Here is a 23303-nt window from a genome sequence, read left to right on the forward strand (position 1 = left end):
ACAAACACAGGAGCTCTGTACTGATTCCCTGAGAGAACAACGGTCTGCTGTGTTTACAACAGCAGACCGCTGTTCTCTCTCCTGGCCGCGATCACGGCCACCGGCTCCATGAATCAACTTCCCCACTGGCTAATGGAGGCACGCGCATGTACCGGTACAGCAATTTGCGCAGCCTGAGCCACCTTGTCGCAGTTTATATGCAGCGGGCGGTTGGCAAGCAGGTAAGTGATGCCCTTTGTTGGCTAAAATAAGTTATTATAGAAGAGTTCCAAGCATTAGTTGGAGCAATCTAATTATGTATAAACCATACCTGGCCAAAGCCCCTGAAAGCTGGGAATCACTAAAGTACACACAGTGTTTTGCCGAAAACTCCAACTTGCCGAGAACTCCAATCACGTAACTTCCGGTGACTGTACATCAGGAATAATTGGAGATTTCGACAACTTGTTGTTTTCACAGAACAGGCGGCAACGTATACACTCTGGTACACGCTATAATGAGTGGAGATGGCTTGTCTGTCCGCTAATAACCAAAAACATGGCCGCCTCAGAGGCGGGGACAATTAGCGGGCGAACTAACAATGTCCACTCACTATAGAGTGTACCAGAGTGTATAGGCTGCCGGTGTTCTGTGAAAACACCAAGTGGTTGAAATCTCCAAATATTCCTGGTGTACACTCACCAGAAGTAACGTGGTTGGAGTTCTCGGCGTGTTGGAGTTTTTGGCAGAACACCGGCTATAAAAAGGATCTCCACTAATTCCAGGTCCCATGCTGAGCGGCTGGCCTGATGCTTTGTGAATACAGGAGGTTGGCCACTCAGCACAGGCACCATTAACCTCCCTGGCGGTATGATTATGTCAGGAATTACATACCAAAAGCGGTACAATTGTTTTCATGGAAATTTGGCTTTATGTATTATAGGCCTACAATTCTTAGTAATTACTGACTTAAACCTGACCAAAACAAGACTCTAGTAGACTTCCCAGATATGATAAATTTGAAACACAAACGCGTGAATTATAATCGAATCAATAATATTATTTTATTATTTAATATATAATATATATAATAAAATTATATTATTGATTAGATTATAATTCATGCATTATATATTATATATAGATATATATGTGTGTGTGTGTGTGTGTATATATATATATATATATATATATACACACATATATATATATATATATATATATATATATATATATATATATATAATATATAATGCATGAATTATAATTGAATCAATAATATAATTTTATATATATATATATGTGTGTGTGTGCATATATATATATATATACACACATATATATATATGCATATATATATATATATATATATATATATATGCATATATGCATATATATATATATATATGCATATATATATATATATATATATATATATATATATTATAAAATGTGTTATGTGTTTTGTGCAACGTTTTTTTTTTTTTGTATTTCCCTCCCTAGTTCCGCTCCCATGCAGCATTGCTGCTGCAGGGAACGGAACTAGGAAGTGATCACACCGACGGAGGACGGAGGAGCGGCGGGGATCTCGGTTGGCGGTCACAGCAATGAGAGATCATCGCTGGATCGCCAGGATAAGGTAAGAGAACACCGCTGCGCTCTCTGCACATCCACCCCAAGCGTGACTCGGGGTTACCGATCCTGATATGAAAAATCCACCCCGAGTCACGCTCGGGATTACCGCCAAGGAGGTTAAGGCTCGGTTCACATTGGTGCGATGCAGGAAACCCTGCAAATCCACTGCGGGTTTTCGCATCGCACCCCACTCGCAGGCAGTTCACACTGCCATATGAGAACTGCTGGGAGCGTCAATACAAAGTTAATGACACCCCCAGATTAGTTTGCATATCGCATATCACAGGAATCCGATCACATATGTGTGAACACCCATGCGATCCAATTCTGATGCAGACCAAAAAAAGGGTCCTGCACGAGTTTGGTCTGAATGGGATGCAAATTCAGCCACACAATCTGTATGGCTGAATTAGCATCACACAGACATTGCATGTGATTTGCAGAGCAGTGCGGTGCGAATCACATGCAAAGTCTGACATCGCTAGAGTGTGAACCGGCCCTCAGGCTTGATTCACACCTATAAGAAAATGAATATAATCCTGCGCAAAGTGTACAAAGTAATAAGTAAATGGAAATATAAATGGTGATGCTGCCCACCCAATTACTTACCCTAGAAGGGAAGTATGAAGATTATGGGAATAACTAACGGGTCTGGCGATGCTAAGTTCCATATGCAGGGACAAATGTAGTCACTAGATATGTGTATTCGAATTGGTTCTGATATATATTGGCATATCTTCTTCATATATCATTATGTCCAGATCAGGCCCGGACTGGGACAAAAAATAGGCCCGGGCATTTTGGACTGAGCAGCCCAGGAGGGGGGGCGTGGCGGGGGCGTGACTGGGGTGTGGCGTTCATCGGGATGGTTGATAACAGAATTTAATGTTCCAGGATGTGTGGATTCGATTACGGTACCTTTTTTAGATTAATCTGATAGATTGGGTCCAATTTAGATCAGAGCTGCCATATGATGCTGTTTTATTTTATTTTTTTTTTGTCTTACTTTAAATCCTGTTTTGATGGTTGAGTCCTAAAAATATTATGAAGCAGCACAAGATGAGGGTTACTCTAATCAAGGGGTAGACAACCTTTTTGGGCACAGTGTGCCGAAAAATGTTTTCAAAGAAATTGGGAGTGCCAGATACATAAAATACAACTGTCAACTTCATATAAAGTAACTGCTGTAAACCGCTTGAATAATAGTAAGAAATCAAGTGAGCTTTGCACCTTCACAAATCAGATCACCCCCCAATTCCTGCACTATCATACCTCAGATCACCCCAATTCCTGCACCTTCCCACCTCAGATCACCCCAATTCCTGCACTATCACACCTCAGATCACCCCAATTCCTGCACTATCACACCTCAGATCACCCCAATTCCTGCACTATCACACCTCAGATCACCCCAATTCCTGCACTATCACACCTCAGATCACCCCAATTCCTGCACTATCACACCTCAGATCACCCCAATTCCTGCACTATCACACCTCAGATCACCCCAATTCCTGCACTATCACACCTCAGATCACCCCAATTCCTGCACCTTCCCACCTCAGATCACCCCAATTCCTGCACTATCACACCTCCGATCACCCCAATTCCTGCACTATCACACCTCAGATCACCCCAATTCCTGCACTATCACACCTCAGATCACCCCAATTCCTGCACCTTCCCACCTCAGATCACCCCAATTCCTGCACCTTCCCACCTCAGATCACCCCAATTCCTGCACTATCACACCTCAGATCACCCCAATTCCTGCACTATCACACCTCAGATCACCCCAATTCCTGCACCTTCCCACCTCAGATCACCCCAATTCCTGCACTATCACACCTCCGATCACCCCAATTCCTGCACTATTACACCTCAGATCACCCCAATTCCTGCACTATCACACCTCAGATCACCCCAATTCCTGCACCTTCCCACCTCAGATCACCCCAATTCCTGCACTATCACACCTCAGATCACCCCAATTCCTGCACTATCACACCTCAGATCACCCCAATTCCTGCACCTTCCCACCTCAGATCAGTCCCAATTCCTGCACCTTCACACCTCAGATCACCCCAATTCCTGCACCTTCACACCTCAGATCACCCCAATTCCTGCACCTTCCCATCTCAGATCAGTCCCAATTCCTGCACTATCACACCTCAGATCACCCCAATTCCTGCACTATCACACCCTATTAACCCTTGCTGCTTCCTATACACCTGTAGGCTGCACTGCACATGCCAAGTGCATGTATGACAGAGAGAGAGAGAGAGAGAGAAGAAAAACAACACAGCAGACAGCCACATTACCTTCCTCCGCAGCGTACAGCACATGAAGGAAGGAGGTGGGTGGAGGCGATTCAGTAAAAGGCGCAGAGGACGAGATCCTCCTCTGCTGTGCATGCTGGGTCTTCTCTCCAGGATGTCACTGGTTGCTAGATGCCATTCGGCCGGCCATCCTAGCAACCAGTGTAGCTCACAATGAAGCACCCAGTGCCAGCAGAGGATCAGATCGGAGTGGTCAGCAAAGATACCCGAAGATGACAGGGAAGTGAAGGGCTCAGTTTTTACACATAGTATCCGTAGCCATACATTTTTGGCATCCTTAACTCCTTATCGGCAGAAATGGGATAGGCTCATTTTTGGCGGAAAATATCGGTTGCCAAAATTTTGGTTCATCTCTATTTACATGGCACATGTTCTAGTAGTGACCGTGTGTAACTGTTTTGAAAACAGCTACACACACACTGTCACTGGCTGCTGCTAGAAAACATGTGCCATGCGGCATGCCAGTTTGCTTGTTACATGTGATGTGACAGCCAGGTGCACATTTTCAACTTGAAAATGTGCACCTGGCTGTCACATCGCATGTAACAAGCAAACTGGCATGCCGCATGGCACATGTTTTCTAGCAGTGACAGTGTGTGTGTAGCTGTTTTCAAAACAGTTACACACGGTCACTGCTAGAACATGTGCCATGTAAGGAAAGGGCACAAAAACAAACACGACAACACCGCTGGGATTTGTGGTTCTGGCCTCCGGCAGAGCATGGTTCACTTCTGGCTTAGCAGCAGGCAGGCCGCAGGCGTAAAAAACAGATAACAGCTACACACTGTCACTGCTAGAAAACATGTGCCATGCCAGTTTGCTTGTTACATGTGATGTGACAGCCAGGTGCACATTTTCAACAAAATGTGCACCTGGCTGTCACATCACATGTAACAAGCAAACTGGCATGGCACATGTTTTCTAGCAGTGACAGTGTGTAGCTGTTATCTGTTTTTTACGCCTGCGGCCTGCCTGCTGCTAAGCCAGAAGTTCCAGACCAGAACACTGCTCTGCCGGAGGCCACCCAGAACCACAAATCCCAGCGGTGACAGTGGTGTGTGGTCTGTGATGTTGTGTTTTTGTGCTGCTGCCCTTCTTTCCGTACCTGTTGTTGCTGTTGAGGCCTTGGCTCCTGTCCTGGTCGTGGGTGGTGGTGGTGTTGTTAATGTTGTCTGAGTCTCAGTCTCACACTCGACTTCAGCACAGCTCCAGGGCAGGCACTAGTGACACTCCTCCACACACTGACTCTGACACTCAGTCACTGTCTCAGACAGACTGTCAGTGTCTGTCTGCGACTCTGCGGTGCGGCGCCGGCGACTGTTCACTTCCCACTTCTTCCAGACCAGTGACAACACACAAGGCAGCATGGGGTCCCCGCCGGCCTCTAGCTCCACCCCCGGCCTTAGTCACCTGACGGTTCACACACAGTCACACGGTCTACCGACTCCACCCCCTCCTGAGCTACGCAGCTACGCTGGATGCCGCTGTGGAGCCGGCTGCCAGCTGAAGTTAGCCAGGAGTGGGGAGTCGGGGACAGCGGCGGGGGCCAGATTGTGGTAATGCGAGGCCCGGGCAGTCGGGGACAGTGGCGGCCGGCGGGGTGGGCGGGCGGCCAGATTGCGGCAGCCCTCAGACTCCGTGGAATCGGCCGCGGAGAGGCCAGCAACGGCCGGATACTTACATTATAATGCGGAGCGGAGGCCTCGGCGGCCCACCGGGCATATGCCCGCTGTGCCCAATGGTCAGTCCGGCCCTGGTCCAGATATATATAATGTTACAGTGCTAGAGAGTGTGTGAAAACAAATGTAGCAATATTTCCAGGCCTGGGGCCTGATGTGGGTCTGCCATTGTTACCGGAGACACTTCCAACACATTTAAGTTGTGAACCCAGGTGTGAGAACTGAGTCAATGACCATTCCGGCATCTTTGGTTTGTTTTGTTTTATTGTATTTAGGGGATGGGAGAAGGGAATGAGTGGGATACTCCTCTGGCTCTTCTAGGCTTAACTGGGACTTTGTACAAAAAAATGCTTACCAACGCTGTCGTCTTGGTGCCATCTGAATGCCAACCAGCGCTTCCTGACGCTTCAAATTATTAAACACTTATATAGGCCACTTGGTGCCTCAGAGCTCCAGCACGTTCCTGGCAAAGACAGTGGGGTAGTGGAGATCCCTCTGTCCTTCTTCCTTCCTTCCTCATCTCCCATCCTGGAGGCAGAGTCCCCCTCAGCTCGGGGTCCCCTCCCAGGCCACACGACACAGACTCAGCTCTCCATCTTCCACCCAACTCTCCTGCTGGCAAGGCTCCACAATTATTAAGGGCTGACCCAGCTACCCTGCCAGGCCTCCTGCTGGGGCTTGGCCAGATTCCCATAAATATGCAGATCAGGACCTCCTGGCCTTCACCCACTAGCTTCTAGAAATTTCTCCAAGCTTCTAGAACCAGGAGTAGGTACCAGAGGCCTGCCCTGTAGAGGCTTCCAGCCTGACCTACAGTAAAACCCCATCCAATTAACCAGACTCACAGGCTACTGTGATTAAAAAACAAATGTACCTATATTTGTCTGCACACTAAAGGCATAGTTGCCATTGCAACCAGTCCCGATTTGCCCGCAACATTCATGGAATTCAGACCCATGTCCCGGTCTGAGCATGTCTTAGGCAGAATCCTGGAAAAAAGGCTTTGTCACAGACAGCGGGAGTCTGACACTGACACAGTAAACGACAGCAAAAGAAAAGTGGCGCACCGGGGTAACACAGAGGTTAACTTGCATTTTTGCGTTTTTTTTCCGGGAAGTAGGAGAGGGTGGGGGGACCTGCGGTGGGTGTTTAGTATATCATAGGGACTAATAGCTGTAATAAGGGACTTTTTGTTTTGTTTGGGGGGTTTATAATTTTTTGGGACGGAAGTAGCGGTGGGTGGTCTGTATCTCATGGGGATGGCTAAAGTCTGTGATAGGGGAGTCATTTGTCCCTTGCTTGCCCTCAGGTCTCAGCAAGGCTCTAACAAAGCACAGAGTTTCAAGGGCCATTGGGAGACTTGTAGAGGAGAACTATTGAGATTCTGTATCAGCCAGGTCCTACAAGCTACAGTTTGCCCAAATTAAGGTATGCAGTTGTAAACATATGTGGACCAAGACTGTCTTTAATGCAGGGGAAAAGGTGCAGCTGCCCCGGGCCCAGCCATTGTTGTGGGGCCCAAAGCAGCTGCCCCTCTCCTGTACAATGCCTGCAGTCTCCCAGTCTTGTAGTATGCCTTCTGTCTCAGATTCTCTCTTGTAGTACGCCTGCAGTCTTTACCCTCTCTTGTACCAAGCCTGCAGGCTCTGATCCTCTCTTGTAGTACGCCTGCAGTCCCTGACCCTCTCTTGTATTATGCCTGCAGTCTCTGACGCTCTCCTGTACTTTGCCTGCAGTCTCTGACCCTCTCCTGTACTACGGACTCTAATTTCGCCTCACGCGCCACATCTTTATATCCACTCGTGCAACACCGATAAATAATTACTCCGCTTTTTAAGGAAAAAGGCAAATTAATATTCTAATCCATCCCAAAACTTAAAGCATTTGAAACAAAAAAATAAAATAAATTGGATCCAGTTACTTCAAAGCATATTATACAGCACAGTGCTTGTGCTGTGTAATTTGTCCCCCTGTATTAGCTGAAATACCTGGCTGATCATGTCTGGTTCTGCCCTCCCCCCTGTAAACTGACCACGGTTTATCCTGGCTGCTGAGCCCTGACACCATGGTCAGTTTACATGCCTCCGTCATCCGCAGCTCTCCTCTGTGCTCTCTCCCCTCACTCCCTGCCTGCCAGCTAGTGACAGTGCTTGCCCTTCTCCCTCCTGCTACTGAAACTACTGTGTGAATTACATGCAATCCCCTCTGTCAGAAAGCGTCCTGAAGGTGAGTCCTCGCTGCTCTCCTCCTTCCCAGCTGAAGTCTCGGCTTTCTCCTCCCCGGCTAACCTCAGTGGGGGGATTCTCGGCCCCTCCCGCTGTAGCTGTCAGATCGGGAGAGGGAGCAGCGGGGAGTCACGTGAGTGCTGAGCGGCGCTGTGAAATAAGGTATATAAGGTAGGAAATGGGCATATTTTTACAAAACAAAGAAACTAGAGCATAGGATGTGTTCTAACAGAGGGGATTGCGTGTAAATTACTAAGTGGCTTAACAACCACTTTAATCACTTGCCGACTGCTCACAGTGTTGCTACTGCAGCACAGCGGCTCCCCTGGGTCCAGCGACGTAGACCTACATCGCTAGACTCCTAGTGGTGTTTAGACATAGCTGGAGTCAGGCCGGAGGAGGAAAGGCGCCGATTGCCGGGGAAAGTGTGAGAAGATCCGCCTGCTTGTGTAAACAAAGCAGGCGGATCTTCTCTCTGACAGACAGGGAGAGATCACAGGATTCAGCATAGCTGAACCTGCAATCTCTGTGTGTGTCACAGAACCCCCTACCCCCCACACACACGTCAGTAAGCATGAGGCATAGATTTATCCCCTTGATCACCCAACAGTGTTAACCCCTTCCCTGCCAGCGTCATTATTACAGTAACAGTGCATATTTATAGCACTGATTACTGTAGTAATGTCACTGGTCCCCCCAAAAGTGTCAAAAATGTCAGTTAGGGGTCCGATCTGTCGGCCGCAATGTCACAGTCCCGCAAAAAATCGCAGATCACCGCCATTACTATTAAAAAAAAAAAAAATACAATAAAAATGACATAAATCTTTCCTGTAGTTAGTAAACGCGATAACTTTTGCGCAAACCAATCAATATATGCTTATTGCGATTTTTTTTTACCAAAAATATGTAGTAGAAAACAAATTGGCCTAAAATGTTAAAAAATTTTGATTTTTTAATTTTTTTTCTGGGAATGTTATACTGTATATCAGAATGTGAAAAATATTGTTATTTTTTCAAAATTGTCGCTTTTTCTTTCAAAAAATAAAAATGGCACAGGTGATTAAATACCACCAAAAGAAAGCTCTATTTGTGGGGAAAAAAAGGACATAAATTTAATGTGGGTACAGCGTCGCAGGACCGCGCAATTGTCCGTTAAATTAATGTAGTGCCGAATCGCAAAATATGGCCCGGTCAGGAAGGGGGTAAAATCTTCCGGTCTTAAAGTGGATAAAAATGCGCTCATTGAGAATTTTTTGTCAAAGACATGTAGCTAAATACATTTTGGCATAAATATATGACAAAAATTTAATATGTTGGATATTTTTTAACAGTCAAAGTAGAAAATGTCAATTTTTCGCAAAATGTTCGCTGTTTTTTTATTAATATCTCAAAAAATAAAAAGCGCAGAGGTGATCAAATACCACCAAAAGAAAGCTCTGTTTAAAAAAAGGACGTAAATTTTGTTTAGGTACAGCATTGCATGACCGCGCAATTGTCAGTTAAATTCGCGCAGTGCCAAGTTAAAAAAAGTGGCCTGGTCATTGAGCAGCAAAATCTTCTGGGGCTAAAGTGGTTAAGAGAGTTATGTGTGATGGGGTAGCCAGAGAAAGAGGCATTACAATCTACAGCTTCCAGGGCTAGCAAAAGGAGAATTTTCTAGCTAGCAAGATACTTAAGCCCCGTACACACGTACTGATCGCCGGCCGAACGATCGGCTGTCTTTTGTCCAGGGCTGTCGTGTCTGTTGAAAACTGCAAAAGACTGCACACGAATTTTGTCGGCCAACAACAGCCGACTGCAGAAGTGATGTCATGTGATGGTTAACTTTCCTTGTCTTTTTTCTTTTCTGAGCATGCCCAGTCTTGCTAATCTGCTGTCTGTCGGCCGAAATCTGTACTGACTGGTGAACAATCGGCCGTTCTGGTGTTGGCCAACAAAAATTTTAATGCCTGCACACCCGATTCTGTTCGGCCGAAAATGCGCTGTCGGCTGTCGGAAGCATCATACTAACAAGCCTACAATCGGCCGATCGGTCGGCGGCCGAATATTTACGGCCGACAATCGGTACGTGTGTACGGGGCTTAAGTGAAAGTAAGTTAAAACTGATCTAGGTGGCGTTTTCCTGAGACAAGGTACAATGTGCAGTGGATTGGGCTACATTGACTTTGGATGCTTTTCATGAGCTTGCGCTATACCGTTTGCGATTATACATATGTTGTTTTTTTTTTTTTATCAATAAACAGGTTATAAAGGTAATGCTGAGGACTCCCTTGTGATGCTAGGGATGAAACCCCAAGATACAGCCAGTGGTGGAAACAGTGGTACCGCGGAGCATTGGACCAAAGCAGCTCATCATTCTTACATAAGTGGATTCTTTCATCTCTTCTTATTTTTTATTGTTTCTATTATTTTATACCAGTATTTTTTTTTTTTTTTTTTTACAGTTTAGCTAGTTCAACGTATTATGTATATGATATACATTGTACATTGGATCTTTTAGTCTGGGCACTCTACACAAAGTGCATTGTATTTCAGCGAAGTGTTACTTAAATTTTACGTTTTAATCACTTCTAAGCTTGCTTGGAAGTGATTTAGTAAGCAGTTTGTATGATTAAATGCTGGAGGTCCACATGATTAATCAGACCTACCGGGGCAATTTAACACAATTAAAAAATGCAATCGCTGTTTCCCTTCCATATAACTAATGTACGGCCACAATGCTTTGTATTTAACAAAAAACGACAATGGTTGCTGGTAAACTTCAGTTCATTTTTTTAAGATTTTAACGTTTTTAAACTTTTTTACTTGTCTTTTTTTCACTATTTATATAAGATATTTATTTGATAACGAAACATTTTTTACAGTTTACAGATATCGCACTGCACTTAATAGAATCCACAACAGTAACTGGCTCCTTTCAGTCTGTCTTTCTCTAATTGAAGCTTTGTACAGCAGGAACAGAAATTAGGGAGCTGATGCAGAAGCGTCACTAGAATCTTCAGGGCCCTGGTGCAAGAAACCTAGAAGAGCCCCCATTACCCTGGTCTGGGGTTTTTCCCTCTGAGCCCGGTGGCGGAACACCAGGGCCTGGTCGCAAGTGCGACCTTAGCAACCCTGGTAGTTCCGCTACTGGTGTCAGCAGATTTATTTTATTTTTGTTATTTAATTTTTTTTATTTTTTTTTTTTTAAACAATTTTATTTTTTTATTGTTTTTTTTTTTTTTTTTTTTACAGTTTTTTAAGGAACCCCTTTGGGGGCTTTGGTAAGATATTATGGGTTGAAACAGACCTCTGATGTTTCACCCTTGGGACAGAGAAAGGAGATTGAAGACACAGCCCTCAATTTCTTTCTCTGCAGCCTTGGCAGAACAGAATGACTGGACATGAATAGCTCTGTACACGAATAGCTCTGTACAGAGCTTCCCATTCATGCACAAACTGAAGCATAATAAACATAGTTTACTATGCTTCAGTTATGAATATACAGTCAGTGACTGGTACCATGTTTAATGTTTATTCATAAAAAGAAGGGACTGGTAAATTACCCCTTCCCCACTCTCCATCCTGACACATTCCCCTGCAGCAGCCGGCGGAGGGTAGGAAGGGGGGAAGCGGGGGAGGGGAGCACTCAGGGACCGAGGGGCAGAAAAAAAGAAGAGGAAGGAAGCTGGATAAAAGGGACAGTGGGGGCGGCATATAGAGGAACAGATCCCCTCCATTTTCCCACTGCAGTTGCTGAATACCTGCAGGAAGGAGAGGCGGAAAAGCAGGCTTTCAGCAGCTGCAGGGGGAAAATTGGGAGGATTGTTTCTTCTGCATGCCACCCCTTATATATTGTATCTTCTATCCTGGAGTACAGGGGAGCCGAACGGGCCCCCTGGACCATGGGGCCAGGATGCAATTGCGACCCCTGTAGTTACGCCCCCGGCCCGTGTATATCTGAGCTTCACATATTGAGTTCTGTAAACAGCAGGCAGTTAAAGGAGTTGTAAAGGCAGAAGATTTTTTATCTTAATGCATTCTAGGCATTAAGATAAAAAGCCTTCTGTGTGTAGCAGGTTCCCAAGCACCCCCTAATACTTACCTGAACCCTATCTCTGTCCAGCGATGTCCATGAGTCCCTCGACTGTCACAGTAGTGGCGCCATTTGCTTCCATTGGCGCCATTGGCTTCCACGGCTGTCAATTCAAGTCAGTCAGCCAATCAGGAGAGGGAGGGGCAGGGCCAAATGGCAGCTTCATGTCTGAATGTACACACGGAGCTGCAGCTCAGCTCGGGTGCCCCCATAGCAAGCTGTTTGCTGTGGGGGCACTCAACTGAAGGAAAAGGCCAGGAGCTCTAGCCAGGGACCAGAGAAGAGGAGGATCCGGGCTGCTCTGTGCAAGATCTTGCCAGTACTGTACTGTATCTATAGAGGTCACCCTTCGGACAGGAACCCTGTTGGGATCACAAATCACTCTACCTTCTCCTCTTCTCTATAATAGGTGGTGTTCTGTAGTTCACAGAGAAATCTGACTGATAACAGTCATCAGAGGCAGAGAGCACAGGAAGGTGTCAGTTCATAAAATTTCTGGCAGGATCAACAGGTATATTATTTTTTGGCAACGCACATATCGAAACACTTTCAATGGTATAGTATATTTACTTGAGCCCAAGAGAACAAATAAGAGAAGTTCACTTTTATGCTATTTGTATTTCCATTGCAATGCTGTGTTGAGGTGCTACACAACATGAATGCCACCAGGGGAAGACTTGGCCAGGGGGCAGGGGGGCAAGTGCCCCCCCTGGGCCACTGTGATGCCCCATAAAGAGGCTGCACCGCTTCTGCCACAGACATGCCTAAAGGATTACTGGTGAAGAGAAGAAAAAAGTCCCTGCCGCTGACCTACTGAGTGCGGGTTGAAGACAAGGACAAAGCGCAGGCCTCCCAACCCCATCATGGATGGTGTAAACCAGCCTTTTTCAACCAGGGAGCCTTGAGGCTTCTTCAGGGATGCCTTTGCAAAATTCCTAAAACTTTATTAAAAATGTATACGAGCCAGCAGGTGGATGAAGCCTGCCTTTTAGTTACACAAATCCACAGGTTTTCATTATGCACCATTACAACTTTGTAGACACTGGCATCCTAACAACCAATGATGTCACCAGTTGATAAGAAGGATGTCTGTCGCCTCGACAACATCTTTGTTTGACCCTCCTGTGCCCCTCTCCCTCAGCACTGGGGTGACATTAGGGAGAAGAGAAACATTGGAATACTAGTCAGTACCAGTGTGCAAAAGTTTATTTGCTTTGGAAGAAAAATATACTTCTAACATTGAGGATACCCAACTTGTGTGGATGTTGATGCGCTATGTAAACTATTAGAATAGTTTTTTACATTTTAGAATGGGGTCCCTCGAGACTGTCCATAATTTTAAAGGGTGCCTTGAGATTGCCTATAATTTAAAAGGGTGCCTTGACTGAAATAAGGTTGAGAAACACTGGTGTAAACTGTGTCTGAGCAGAGGCCATTTCCATACCCCACTGGGGAATCTTCTGCCCCGGCCAGCCCCAACTGAGCTGTCCCAGCTCCCCCCAACCTCCCCCTGCTGGCCAGGTTGGAAACCCGGATTCAGCCGATAAGTAGAGAGTATCTGGAGCTGGGCTTCAGCTTGGAATGGGGCACAGGAGGTGGATTGAGAGAGTTGGAGAGGGGGGGGGGGGAGATTGGGAGGGGGGCCTCTGGTTTGTATTTGCGCCCTGGGCCAGAAGTTGCCAGTCTGCCCCTAAATGCCACCCCAACATATCAGTGCCTGTATTATGCATTGCCCTGTGTTGCAGCAACATGCATGTTAATGTGTGCATTCTGACAACGTCTGCTTTTTGACATCTTTTTATTTTTCCTCCTGTTGGGTGTGAAGTTAGCAATTACTAAGAACTTATTTCCTCCGACTTCCTAAATTAGGAGATTATCTGTCTAGTGTCTTCAAGATCATGTGCTTAATAAATCTTTTCCTCTATCGCTGTCTCCCTTAATCCCACTTCCTAAATTTCCCATTAGAAAGAAGGACCTGCTGCTTAAATGAAGACAAGGAAATCAGTCCTGTAATACATCAACCAAACTCCACCAGGACTTCTGTCTGCCTGTAAACATGGCGGGGATGACAGGACAGTGGCCCCCAGTGGGCACTTTACCGTGGTCACATTGAAGCCGGCTAATTTTCACACTCATCCGGCTTCCATTTATCAGCTCGGTAATGTTCACATCGAGGCACTGGTAGCTCAGTTTTGTTTTCAAATGAAACGTTTTCGGTCTGAACTTGAATTTGCCTTTCTGTGTGATTCTGTATGTCCTCCAAATGCTAGTTTAACCACTTCAATACAGAGCGCTTTCACCCCCTTCCTGCCCAGGCCAATCTTCAGCTTTCAGCGCTGTCACACTTTCAATGACAATTGCGCAGTCATGCTACACTGTACCCATATGAAATTTTTATCATTTTTTTCACACAAATAGAGCTTTCTTTTGGTGGTATTTAATCACCCCTGGATTTTTTATTTCTTACAAAAAAAAAAAGAAAAAAGACAGGAAATTTGGAAAAAAAAAGTTTTTCTTATTTTCTGTGAGTAAATTTTAAAAATAAGTAATTTTTCTCCTTCACTGATGTGCACTGATGAGGCGGCACTGATGGGCACTGATAGGCTGCTCTGATGGGCACTGATGAGGTGGCACTTATGGGCACTGATGAGGTGGCACTTATGGGCACTGATGAGGTGGCACTGATGAGGAGGTACTAATATGCCACACTGATGGGCACTGATAGGTGTCACTGATAGGCGGCACTGATGAGCACTGATAGGCAGCACTGATGGGCGCTGAGGGGCGGCACTGACGGGCACTGATAGGAGGCACTGATGGGCGGCACTGATGGACATTGACGGGCAGCACAGATGAGCAGGCATTCACTGGCAACACTATGGGCACTGATGGTGGGCACTGTGGGCACTAATGGTGGGCACTGATGGGCATTGCTTGGGGGGACTTATGGGCACTGTTTTTTACTTTACAGTAATCAGGGCACTGATGATTAGTGCCCTGATTACCTTTCCTACGCTTCCCTTTGAGGAGAAGCCGCTAATCGGCTCTCCTCGCCACACACTCTGACAGTGTGAGGCGAGGAGAGCCAATAAACAACACTTCATCATTTACCTGTGACCGGCTGTGATTGGACACAGCCGGTCACATGGGTAAAGGGCCACGATCGCACCACTGTGCGCCCCCGCGGGCGTGCGAGAGAGGCTGTTCTGGCACGCCATCACATGCCGGCGTCCCAGAACGAGAGCTGCACCGCTCCGCCTTCATTTGACGGTGGGCGGGCAGCGAGTAGGTAAAGCCCATTATATTAAAGTGGAATTAAACTTAAAGCCAAAAATTTAATATATTGCGGCTTACCAATCATTAGACGTGGTGACTGCATTCATTTCTCTTTTTTTTAGGCTTTGATCTGACCAGAAACACTCCTCCTGTATTAGAGTGCCTTCACTCTGGATTAAGGAGCAGAGGGGGCACCAGCATTGTCAGTCTGGAAGAGGGGGGAGGATGTTAGATTTACAAGCAGATTTAGGCAGGCCATACAATGTTTCAAATCTTTGCTGGTTCCTGTTGAACCGGCTGAGATTACAACCGTGTATAGGCAGGCTGAATGTACCAAGTTGATTACATAGTTACATAGTTACATAGTAGATGAGGTTGAATAAAGACAATAGTCCATCCAGTTCAACCTGTGTAGGTGTGCGTGGCCATAATCATCTCTCATACCCCTTATGATGTTCTGATCCTTGAGATGTACGTCTAAGAGTCTTTTGAAAGCCACCATACTTCCCGCAGAAACCACCTCTTGTGGTAGAGAATTCCACAATCTTGTAGCCCTAACAGTAAAGAACCCCCCACGTTGCCTGAGGTTAAAACGCTTCTCCTCTAATCACATTGTATGTCCTCGAGTCCTCGTGCAATCCCTTCGACTGAACAGCTTTTTTTCTAAGCTGAGATCCCCATTGAGATATTTGTAAATTGCTATCATGTCCCCCCTCAGGTGTCTCTTCTCCAGGGAGAATAAATCAAGCGATTGCAGACGCTCTTGATAATTAAGGTCCTCCAATCCCCTAATCAGTTTAGTTGCCCTTCTCTGGACTCTCTCCAGCTCCAACACATCCCTCCTGAGGACTGGCGACCAGAACTGGACAGAATACTCCAGATGCGGTCGGACCAGAGTTTTATAAAGTGGAAGGATTATAGTCTTATCTCTGGAATACATCCCCTTCTTTATGCATGCTAATATTCTGCTGGCTTTGGCAGCTGCCGCTTGACATTGCATGCTGTTGCCTAATCTATCATCAACCAAGACTCCCAGATCTTTCTCCATTTTTGATTCCCCCAAGGGTTCCCCCCCTAAAGTGTATTGTGCTTTTATGTTTTTAGTCCCCAAGTGCAAAACCTTACACTTCTCCACATTAAACCTCATTTGCCATGTCGTTGCCCACTCCGTAATTTTGTCCAGGTCATTCTGTAGGATATCTGCTTCATGCTGTGAAGTTATTGCCCTGCCCAATTTTGTGTCATCTGCAAAAACTGATATCGAACTACTGACCCCGACCTCAATGCTGTTTATGAATAAATTGAACAAGGTTGGTCCCAGGACTGAGCCTTGGGAGACCCCACTTACCACCCCAGACCAGTCTGAGTATGCGCTGTTTATTACCACCCTTTGGACACGCCCTTTTAGCCAGTTCCGTATCCAAGAGCAAACCCTGCGGTCGATACCTGCAGACCTTATTTTATAAATTAAGCGATTGTGGGGAACTGTATCAAATGCCTTTGCGAAGTCCAGGTACACCACATCCACTGGTCTGCCCCTATCTAGCTCACAGCTCACCTCCTCGTAGAATGTTAAGAGATTGGTTTGACAAGAACGCCCATTTGTAAACCCGTGCTGATTACTGCTGATGATGTTGTTGTCTTTAGCAAACTCTACGATATAGTCCCTTATCATCCCCTCCAGAAGTTTACATACTATCGATGTCAAACTGACAGGCCTATAATTTCCCGGGATATGCCTCTGGCCCTTTTTGAATATCGGAATCACGTTAGCTTTCCTCCAATCCCCTGGTACATCTCCTGTCCTAATACTGTCAGCAAAGATCAGGAACAGTGGTCTCGATATAACCTTACTGAGTTCCTTGAGTACTCTCGGATGTACGCCATCTGGGCCTGGTGATTTGTTTGTGTTAAGTTTATCCAGCCTTTTCCTGGTTTCACCCTCTGTTAGCCATAGAGGCAAGTCCTGTGTATTACTACTAACCATACAGTCATGGTCAGTGTACCCCTCCTTTTCCTGAGTAAATACTGACGAGAAAAAAGCATTCAGCATGGGTGCTTTTTCAGTGTCCTCTGTAACCATACTCCCATCATCGTTAATTATGTGTGCAATATGCTCTGCCCTAGATCAACTTGGGTACAACCAGCATGCCAGGTTTCAGCTGTGATTATTGTCAGCGTCCCGGCAGGGGTGGCCTCCCCTGCCCTCTCCTGCCCCTCCCCCACCGGGAGAGGACAATGGCCCAGCAGGAAGAATTCCTGCATCAACACTGTCTTTGTTGATGGAGGAATCTAACAAATTTCCTTCCTGCAACCTGTGGTCGCAACAAAGAAATTCATGGGCCTTAGATACACTAACAAATTGAAGCCAAACTCTCAGCTAACACTTACAGCAACCTTTTTGGAATAAAGGTTTTACAAAAATAAATAAAAGCTTATAGACTGGTGCAGTCTGCTTTCTCCACTGCAGGGGGCGTTCAACCGCAGTGGAATTGCAGAGCCAGAGGAAGTAAAGAGGAACACGGTTCCCCTATGGTCTCCTGGGTCACTCCTTAGGGAGCTATCCAATTGGATGCTGGCACTCCATGTGACTTTGGCAGCCACCTTGGGTCGGGCAGAGTCTATTTAAAGCTGTAGTAAACAAAAAACAAAATTGGGCCCGAGCAGTTTAAGTCATAACGTGCCAGTATGACAGACTTACCAGAAAACAAAGCCCTCCGACAGCATGCTGTCACCGCTGTAGGCACCTCCATCTTCACCCAGTCTTCCTTCCAGGTTCACGGGCTTAGGCGGTATGAAAGGCCGAGCCATGATGACATCACGCATGCGTGCAGTAGTCACTGTTTAGGGCACAAGGCTCTGAAGGAACAGCATGGGTATGACTATAGGCAAAAATCAACCAAGGAAGTTTAGCACAGACCTTTGTTGTTTGCTTTGTTGAGCTTTAACTTCAATACAGTTCTGTTTCTGAGTGTTTACTGCCACCACCCCATGCTGCACGTCCCCACAAGCTGATCATTGTTAGTACCCCTGCCAGTGTTAAATGGTTTGTCTCATCCCTGTAACTGATACAAATTGCAAGAGAGCTTGTTGTTTTGAAAAACAACAGACTTGCTGGCTGGATCACCAGATAAAACTGAAAGGAAGATAGCCTAAAAAAGAAAATTAATGCAGCCTTCACAACCTAAGAATTGGTAAATTACAATTTAATAAATGTTTGCTTTGATACTGCTTTAACAGTTTAACATTTCCACAAGAATAAAAACCACAGTGGCTGCAATGCTTACCTCCTTGCTGGTGCTGTCCCCTGCAGTACAGCTACCTCTGCCACAATATGTCCTCAGTCTACGGGGACTGAGACTGACTGAGTAGATACTGTGAGTTGAGGGTGTCATGGCCTGGCCCTCGCCATCACATCTCAATGAGATTTTGTACATATTTCTCTCAGGTCTTATTCTGATGAAAAGGGGTACAGCTGCTGATGCACCATGGAGTTGAGGTCCCAGGAGCTGCACATCGCACAAAACCCTCATGTAAAGAGTGGAAGTAGCCTCAGCCTAGACTCTGTTAAGGCCACACCCACATGTTTCGCCCCATGACTAAGCCCTATGAGCGAGACGAAACATGTTGGGGCTGTGGCCTTGATGGAGTCTAGGCTCAGGCTGCTTCGGTTGTGTGACACTGTACCCAAATAAAAATTATGTCCTTTTTTTCCCACAAATAGAGCTTTCTTTTGGTGGTATTTGACCACCTGTGCGATTTTTTATTTTTTGCTCTCTAAACAAAAAAAGAGCGACAATTCTGAAAAAAACAACAAAAAAAAACAATATTTTTTACTTTCTGCTATATAACATTCCCAATTAAAAAAAAATTAAAAATTTAATTATTTTATCATTTTAGGCCAATTTGTGTTCTGCCACATACTTTTGGTAAAAAAAATCCCAATAGGTGTATTTTGATTGGTTTGTGCAAAAGTTATCGCGTCTACAAACTAGGGGAAAGATTTATGTCATTTTTTTTTTTACTAGTAATGGCGGCAATCTGCAATTTTTAGCATGATTGCGACATTGCAGTGTACAAATCGGACCCCTAACTGACATTTTTTACACTTTTGGGGGGGACCAGTGACATTACTACAGTAATCAGTGCTAAAAATATGCACTGTTACTGTACTAATGACACTGGCAGGGAAGGGGTTAACACCAGGGGCGATCAACGGGTTAATTGTGTGCCTAGGGGGTGCTCTCTAACTGTGTGGGGGATGGACTCACTGGATGAGCACAGAGACCTGTGTTCCTAAATAGTAGGCAAACAGGATCCCTGTGTTCATTAATGACAGAACAGCAGACTGCCGTTCTGTCTCCACGTCGGGTTAAAAGTAAAAACAGGAGAGCGCCTCTAAGTGTAGCAGTTTAATGATATAAAAAGGCAATCAGCCAAATGTACACTCAAATAAAAGAAGGGATAAAAGGCTCTTAAGTGAAGGTGACGATCCAGCAGATGAAGGCAAAAGCGACCAAGCCTGGGGTACACAGAGATCTTCCTGCGCCGGAGTCCCGCTGGCGAGTGTAGTGTAAACCCAGAAGCAAGTCAGATGGAGAGCAACTGGGCCGCAACGCGGCTGGCGTGTGATGTCACGGGAGAGGAAAAGACACAACAAGTGGTTAACCACTTGCCGACCGCCGCATGACTATTTACTGCAGCAGTCAGCCCCGTACAGGCAAAGTGACGTAGTACTACGTCACTCGCCTACGAGCGTCTAGGGGGTGAGCGCGCGCCACCGGAGGTGTGCTCCCACCCCTGCTCGTTCCCTGACATGTCCGCGCGAGTGACCGGCAGTTCCGATGTCCGCCGGTCACTCGTGATCTCCCGCTGGAGAGGGAGAAAGGCAGGCGGCTGATGTAAACAAAGCCCCCTGTCATTCTCCCTGGTGTAACTGCAGAGATCATACGATCCTGCTATGTAGGATCGTATGTCTCTGTGGTTAAATCACTAGCCACGCCCCTTTACAGTTAGAAGCACGCCCCTAGGGTCACATTTAACCCCTTGATCACTAATAAAGTTAACCCCATCGCTGCCAGTGTCATTTTTACAGTAACAGTGCATATGTATAGCACTGATTACTGTAGTAATAATGTCACTGGTACCCCCAAAAGTGTCAAAAATATCAGTCAAGGGTCCGATGTGTCCGCCGCAATGTCGCACTCACGCAAAAAAAAAAAACACAGATCGCCGCCATTACTCATTAAAAAAAAACAATAAAAATTACAAAAATCTTTCCCTTAGTTAGTAAACGCAATAACTTTTGCGCAAACCAATCAAAATACGCTTATTGCGATTTTTTTTACCAAACATAGGTAGCAGAAAACAAATTGGCCGAAAATGTTAAAAAATTTAGATTTTTACATTTTTTTTTGGGAAATTCATATAAAAAAATGTGAAAATATTGTTATTTTTTCAAAATTGTCGCTCTTTTTTTGTTTATAGTGCAAAAAGTAAAAATCACACAGGTGATCAAATTCCACCAAAAGAAAGCTCTGTTTGTGGGGGAAAAAAAGGACGTCAATTTCATTTGGGTACAGCGTCGCACGACCGCTCAATTGTCAGTTAAATTCACGCAGTGCCGAATCGCAAAATAGGGCCTGGTCTTTGAGTAGCCAAATCCTCTGGGGCTTAAGTGGTTAAGAGTCCTTTTACACGGTCACCTGCGTAGTAGATTTTGCTTCCTCAGCGGGGGGAATCGCTCGGCTGATCCCTACTGATCAGGCAGATGACACGTCTGTATTCACTCTGCACAGTCCCACTCTCCTCTATGGGGAAATCTGATGGAAATGGTCTGCCCGTCCGTGTCCATCCATCTGATCCAGTTCTGATTTGATCTGCCAGTCAGATGGAAAATAGGATCTCCATCCGTCTGTTTTTTGCAGGCAGAATTAGATGGGATGGCAGCGTCCGCTGATATCCGCAGCTCCACAATGCAGCGTATGATCAGGTCAGCCTGAAAAACTGATCAGACAGCCCATGTGAGAGGACCCTTACCCTTAGTTTAGGCTGAAAGTGCCAGTTGTCTGCTGCAGGCAGGAGGAAGCATTCCTTCCAGTGGCGGCTGGTGCTCCATGGGCAGGGGGAGTGGCAGACGGACCACACCATACCCCCCCAACCACACCAGCTCCAGCCCGCACACAATACCCCCCCCCCCAGTCGCTGGCTCACTCACCCTGGACTGGCATGCAGCGGCGGCTTCCCCCACAGTCTCCTCCGTGGGTCGGGCTTCCCCTGCATCTCCTCCTCCTCCTCCTTGGCCAATAGCATGGCTTCTCCTTTTGGCCAATCGAGAAATGGGTCTCAGGACCCGTTTCCTGATTGGCCAGGAGGAGAATCCGTGTGAATATTAATTTGCTATTGTCACAAAACCGGGTGGGCTCAGGGCGTAGTGCTCTGCGCCCCGAGCCCACCCTTTTTTGAAGCCTATTAGAGCCTCTGGCTCTAATCACGTGCTTCAAAAAAAAAAAAAAACCCCTTCGGAATCCATGCATCCGGCTCCCTGCATGTAGATTAGGGGGCCAGACGCATGGATGGGGGGGGGAGCGCCCCTGCGCCCCCAATGGATGGGCTGCCACTGATTCCTTCAGTCTTCTCTCCCCGGTGGTCAGATTGCAAAATTGTAAGGCTGTATTTACAAGTGCAGCTGTCATTACTGTGCAGTGGATTGCTTTTAGAGGCATTTGGGGATGATACATCACCCTTTTGCTACCGGTATTAACCATTGAAAGCCCACCGCACTGCACTGCAACTGTGTGCATTATATATAATTGCAGAATGGTTGCAGTGGGGCCCTATTCGCCCGAATGGGTCATGTATGGCTTAGGTACTGGCCACCAAATGCGTGGCAATGCGTACTAACATGGCCAGGGCCGCTGATAGGGGGGGACCACCAGCCCTCTTGTAGGGGCCCCGAGCACACAGGGGGGCCCACACAGAGAGGGGGATTAGTGATGGACAACAAATACAGAAATCTTCCTTCAGCACCTGAATCTGATCTGTCCCTCTCCCTGCTATCAGCTTTTATCTGTTGAGAAAGAGACAGTTGTCCCTCACTAATCCCCCTCCCTTGTGTGGGCCCCCCTCCCAGCACTTATCTCTGCTCAGGAGTTTATTTGTAAATTGTAACTTTGTTTCTCTCTCTCTGTCTCTCTGATCACTGAGCTCCAACTGTCCAGCCTGTATATTTTTTTCATCTCATCTTCTTTTTTATTTAAACATAGTTTTTTTTTTAGATTTAGCAGGAATTATGCGAGTTATGTTATATTTGTGTCTGCTAATAGTGATTTTGTTGTAATTTTAGCTAAATATATCTAATATTTTCTTGGGGGGGCCCTGCCAAGTAGTCTGTACGGGGCCCCGCGATTTCTAACAGCAGCCCTAAACATGGCTGCTGACCATGCTAACTTTTAGCTTGACGGTCAGGGGGACGGTAAAACCACAGCGCAGCCTTTCTTTACCACCCCCTGCTTGCCCATGTACAGTAAACAAGGCCTGCTGTGTGGCAAATTACAAGCTTAGAGAATGCAGCATGGGGCTGATCTGTGCCAGACATTTGTAAATACAGCCAAGAACTGCATAGGCACAGGGATTTACATTACTTTTATCTCTAACACATTATCTTAGTCAAGGAAGAAGATGTTGATTCTGGATGATGCCTGAACAAAGATGGAGCCATCCTTTTGGAGCAAAAAGCAGATGAAGGCTTTGTCAGGGGGAATACTGAGATCTCTGGAGACATAATATATTTATAAAAATGTTACATATTACTTTGGATACATACCCAACAGACTGAGAGCCGGTTCACATTAGAGCGATCCGACTTGCCGGGGCGACCTCACAAGTCAAACATTGAAGTCTATGACGGTCGCTCCGGGTCGCCCCAAAGAAGCTCCGGACCCTTTTTCTAAGTCAGAGCGACTTGTGTCGCTCCTATTAGAACGGGTCCACAGCTTCTCTATGGCAGGCGACCTACGGCGACCTGTCAGGCGACCAGGTCGCCTGACAGGTCGCCCCAGTGTGAACTGGCTCTTAGACTGGGATGCAATTAAAG

The sequence above is a fragment of the Pelophylax lessonae genome, assembly GCF_965119305.1.
Source record: "Pelophylax lessonae genome assembly, chromosome: 5".
NCBI classification, from domain to species: Eukaryota; Metazoa; Chordata; class Amphibia; order Anura; family Ranidae; genus Pelophylax; species Pelophylax lessonae.